Below are 5,839 nucleotides of genomic sequence, written 5' to 3' on the forward strand. Positions count from 1 at the left end.
GTAGCTTAGATATAAAAATGTGTTGGAGTTGAGTAATACTAGTTGTTGCCTTATCTTATCGGGTTTTGCTAAGACGATATAGTCAAAGACGTGGCATCCTTCAGTAGATCAGAAACAACATATAACAGTTTCCTGGGGATTATTAAAAACTTTCCACTAGAAAGCATTATGACAAGGTGGGCATCAAAGCACCAAGTTTTTGATTAAATTATGACTCAGGTTGCAAATTTCCAAGACCCATGGTGGTGGACCATCATGTGGTACGTGCTTATCTTCTCTCAAGGTTCTCAACGCCGTCTATTTGCCTCCTTGTCCCGTTGAAAGAAACATCTAAAGGATCAATCCAATGAATAAGTTTCAAAATTAACATATCCAGCTAAGTCTTTTGTTTATTGCTTATTGTTTTTTGAAAAAATCTTCAAAAGCTTGTTCAGGTGGCAATGACTAATAGCAGGTTATGAGTTCAATTCTCCTTAGTGGTACATAAGAACGGACCTCCGTTGGAGCCAGAGGGGGCCATGCTCCCCTCTCTTTTTTTTAAATGTTAATTAGTTTTCTTTAATTTTTCTCCATGAAATATCAAGATTTTGCTAGATGCTGCGTAATTAATTATTCTATTTATTCTCTTCTCTCCCCTATTAGAATCAGAAGACCAGAGGCACAATATAGACAGACCAATATCAGATTAAGAGAAACAGAATATAAAATATACCTTATGTCAGAACCACTTACTGGAATGTAGTAGAATAAGCAAAACAAACTAGTACGAACTTGAACAGGGTGAGTTGAGGTGTACGTACAATATTTTTCCTTAAGGTATTTGAACACCCCCTTTAGTGCAAACTAGGTTTGACCTTGATGTTCTCACCTCCAAGATACAACAACAGTTGGTCTTCCTCTTTGGTTTGAGAAGTTGTAAAGGAACGGTTTGTTTTTCACCATTGTTTTCAAACTCCACCATTTTTTGCAGTGAATTAGTTTGATGATTGGGTTAAATAAAAGAAAGAAACTCGAAAGAACACAAGGGTATTTTGGTCACAAAAAATTGTAAATCAATGGTTTTTGTAAAGTTGTATATAGTTGGTCATTTCTGAAAACTACCGGGAACCAAATGCAGAAAAAATCTATTTTGAAAAAAGGTGACTGGAACAAACTTCAAAATGTCCAGATGAAAATACTTTTTATCTTATTTTCTTTCCTTGTACCCTAATCAAGAGGTCCAAATTACCTATGCGAGAGAGAGAAATTGTACCAAATGTCCAGATGAAAATTACTTTTATCTTATTTTGAACAAAAGATGACTGGGCTCATTGTCTAGTTATTTTGAACTGATAAGACAGTGACCAACTAATAAAGCTGTAACTCTTTTTCTCTGTTAGGAACCCACGAATTGAATGCAAAATTGTTAAGATTAGAGCGATAAATCACACATAATCGATTAAAAAACAAGGAAGAAGGAGACACGGATTTTACCCTGGTTCACCTCAATGTGAAGCTATGTCCAACATTACGTTTTTCACTATATTATTCATGAAAATAACTACATACAATGCTCTATTACAAGAGAATAAATATATAGGAGCTTAGAAACCCTAAGCCACAACTATGCATGGGCCCAAGCCTAAACTAAAAGAAACTTTGAGGCCCACAAAAACATGGACCCTCTACAGGCTATGGAGGCATTGCCTCCACACCTCCGCCCGCTCACCGGGTAGCAGGACCCATGCTTGTTGGCAGCACAATCAGAAGCATGAGCCATACTCAACAAAAACTAATGTTATTTAATTGATAAAATAATGATAAATTGGTTATAATTGTGCCAATCACCCTCAAAGCACACCGTTAGCACTCATATAAATAATCCCTAACTACTCACATTTTATCGATATTTATAACCCATAATCAACCTTAATCCCCCCCCCCCCCTCTCCCTCTCTCTTTCTCTACCACTTGGCATGATCCTGGGGCCTATCATTCTCCCTTCCTATTGTTTACATACAATTTTCTCCTCCCCTTATTCTTCTCTTTTGTTGTTTTTTTTGGGTAATTGGACATTCTATGCTCCCTTGCTTTGCTCAAATTTGAATTATTAGTTTATGTTTGAAACTTCAAATGAGTTTTAGGTCTGGAATCAATATATCCATTCAACCTTTAAGAATTCTCTACTTTTTTAGACTTTAGCTTACAGTTGGAGATGGTGCCCCAGCCTTCAAGAAGTCTATGTTCACTAAAATGACCTTGCCTTCTTCCTTCAAACTTGCCTTCACCATGTCCAGTTGGGCAGCTCGGAACCTCCTCACAATCTCTATGCTCTTCAATAAGTTCTCCATGGCACCGTTGTCGTAAAGTTTTGACCTCAGTGGTTTTGATAATTAACCACCATGGACATCTATCCACAAAGAAAACACGATAATTTTCATTGGGTGATGCAGTCCCTACATAGTTTCAAATCAAGGGTTTGCGATTCAAGGCCGATGGATTTGGCTTGAGAGTGAATGAAATCTGCAGCAGCATAATATTCAGGGCAAGGTATTGTTGGAACCTGGAGATTATCTCCGTTGAATCATCTGGTAACTAAACAACTACTGTCGATATGAATAAGAAGAAGAGCATAATGGAAATTCTCTCCATTTTTTTTTCTTTCAGGAGAGAGAGCACTGAGAGTAGTGAAGTTGTTCTTCCAGCTCAATCTTTAAAGAGGTTGACTCTCCAGTTTGAAACCATTGCTCTAAGAGATTTCGAGAAATCAAACCAACGCAAAAGAAATCACATGGAACAGAACCAAAAGGTTTCAGTCGACTAATTGGAGCAAAAACCATGCATTAGAAGGTTGCTAAAGTAAAAGATGCATGCAATAATCATGCAGGAAATATATGTTGTTTGATTTAGCGATTTAAGGATTCTTTTTAATATTAAAAATAAAAATGTATGCATTTGATTCGCTTTGTGAAGATGTCACCAAGGTAGAGTGCTTACATCCGCAGAAGTAGATGGAAGGGAGGAAGAGAGGGATAATAGGTAGTTCATTCCCGATTTCTGGTGGATATTTTAGCTAACGATTGTGGCTACAAAAATAAGTAGATATTCTTGGAAGAAGTTAGTTATGGCCGTTGGTATCTAACCCAAGTATCACAATGTTGAATTTCATATAAATTTGAATCTCCTGCTGAGAGGAAAATGGGAAAGATCAACCTAAAAACTAATTAAATTCCATCCAGGAAAAAGAAAAAGAAAAGCCAAATAAAAAAGGGAAGAACTATGGGAGGTGCTATTCTCTTCTGGCTTTTCTTAACTTCTTTTACCTGGATTGTTAATGGAGGAAGAATCCTTGAAGAAACAGCAATTGCACCGACGGTTGAAGAAACAGCAGCTGCACCAGGTGGCTCCGGCACCACTTTCGATGTTATGCGTTATGGGGCTAAAGGAGATGGACGAAACGACGATAGCAACGTAATCAATCTTCTTCTTTTTTTTTTTTTTTTTTTTTTTTTTTTTTTGCCGGTTGGCAGAGAGAGATTATGAACCCTAAATTTTGCAGGCTTTCATGGAGGCTTGGAAAGCAACATGTCAATCTTCAGGTTCAGCGACACTTTCCATACCAAAAGGAAGCTTCTTAGTTGGTCCCCTTAAATTCAAGGGGCCTTGCAAAACACCTGGTTCCCTTACTATACAGATGCAGGTGTATTTCTATAGCAAAAAAATCATTTATTTCTTCTCAAAACATATTGGATTGTCCTCTAACACGAGGTTTTCGATTATCTGTATACAGGGTGACTTGAAGGCAATCACAGATTTGAGCAAGTATGATTCGGATGATTGGATCGAGTTTGGATGGGTGACCGGATTGATATTGACCGGAGGTGGGACTTTTGATGGCCAAGGCGTTGTATCATGGCCTGCCAATAAATGCCCTAAAAGTCTCGCCAATTGTAAAGTTCTTCCAACAGTAAGTGGATATGGATTCAACTATTTTACTTGCTGGTTTTGTGTAATCTATCGTTAGGGTTTCATCAACAAATGTAACTTATTTTGTTGCAGAGTGTGAAGTTTGTTAGCATGACCAAAACAATAGTGAAAGGGATAAAGTCTTTAAATAGCAAGTTCTTCCACATTGCTTTGCTCACTGCCACAGACTTCCAAGGGAGTGATATCACAATCATCGCACCAGAGAGACAGCCCTAACACGAGATGGAATCCACATAGAACGAAGCAGTGGAGTTAGCATCTCTAATTCTGTAATTGGTACCGGCGATGATTGCATCTCCATCGGACAAGCCAATTCCAATGTCCACATCAGTCATGTCACCTGTGGACCTGGTCATGGCATCAGGTTGGTGCATGAATCCATCTTGATCTTAAATCCTGCTACAAAACCTCAAATTCATTCACGAATTTTTTATATTTGATTGCTTCTTGTAGTGTTGGAAGCTTGGGGAAATACGCGAAGGAAGGTGATGTGAGAGGGCTTAATGTTGAATATTGTACATTAAGTGGAACAACGAACGGAATTAGGATCAAGACATGGCAAAACTCACCGATGCCGCGTGCAGCTTCTAACATGACCTTTGAACACATTGAAATGAAAAGTGTTACTAATCCAATCATCATCGACCAAACATATTGTCCTTACGCCAAATGTGATTCCAAGGTTAGTAGCTAGAAACCACCAAATTCGTTCATTGCTGCAACTTTTTTGCTTCATTGAGGCGTTTTAACAAACACTTTGGAACATGACAAATGGATTAATATTGCAGGCACCATCAAAAGTTGCATTGAGTGACGTTTTCTTCAAGAACATTACAGGAACTTCATCTTCTCAAGTGGCGGTGACATTGGAGTGTAGCCAAGGGGTGCCATGTAAGAATGTGAATCTTGAAGATATTCAATTGAAACCTGCAACGGGAGGAACCGCAACTACGTCAACGTGTCAGCATGTCAATGCCAAATATATTGGAACCCAAATTCCTCCAGCATGTAAATCCACCCTATAAACATAGGGTTCAACTCCTCTCCAGAGGGTGAATATCTCCCCCGGAGGGCCCACTGAAATCTAACATCTTGCTAGGTGGAATATACTGATTCAAGGACTTCGATAAAATTATATTTTACCATAATTTTAATCTATGCCCCCTTAGCCAATGGAGGGTTAGTAGGATGGCTGGGAACCTAACTTCTCGAAAGTGAGAGGTCATGGGTTCAACCCTGCCGGCGGCATATGTAATATCTCCATCTCCCAATTTCCCTTTGTATAACCAACTAAGAACACTCAGTTGGTTAACAGTTAATTCAATAAAATTTTATGATGAAAATACCTTTGTGTCATTTTGAATTTCATTTATTTCTTTACTAATGTTGGGTCCCCTTAATGTAATATATTATGTGTGGGTCCCAGTCAGACTAACAATATTTGTCGTTATTAAGTATATTCAAATTTCAAACGTGAAGGGACCAAAATGCCCCTTAGGTTATTTAATACATTTTGTTAATATATGTTTTTTTTTTTTTTGTAGAAAATTAATATATGGTTTTAAAAAGAGATAATTGGTCATTAAACCTTAATATATATAATAACACAATGTATTGAATAATATGAGGGCATTTTGGTCATTTTCCGTTTGAAATTTGAATATACTTAACGGAGGCTAACAATGTTAGTCTAGTTGGGACCCACACGTAATGTATTACGCTATGGGGACCCAACACTAGTTTGTGTTCCACTAAGGGAACCCACATGTACGAAACCTTCTTTTTTTAACCTACCAAAATAAATACGAGGATATTTTTTTTTCCAAACTAAACAAAATCACATCTTTTTTCGTTCTTATTTCTTTTATTTTAT

General features: G+C 37.6%; 1 pseudogene; it reads left to right on the forward strand.

The window, feature by feature from the left end:
* The first annotated feature begins 3,258 nt into the window (after positions 1-3,258).
* LOC149014890 (exopolygalacturonase-like) lies at positions 3,259-5,584 on the forward strand (annotated as a pseudogene).
* Positions 5,585-5,839: the final 255 nt, after the last annotated feature.

Source organism: Hakea prostrata, chromosome 5 (assembly GCF_041222555.1).
Source record: "Hakea prostrata isolate BN-2017 chromosome 5, UWA_Hpros_2, whole genome shotgun sequence".
NCBI classification, from domain to species: Eukaryota; Viridiplantae; Streptophyta; class Magnoliopsida; order Proteales; family Proteaceae; genus Hakea; species Hakea prostrata.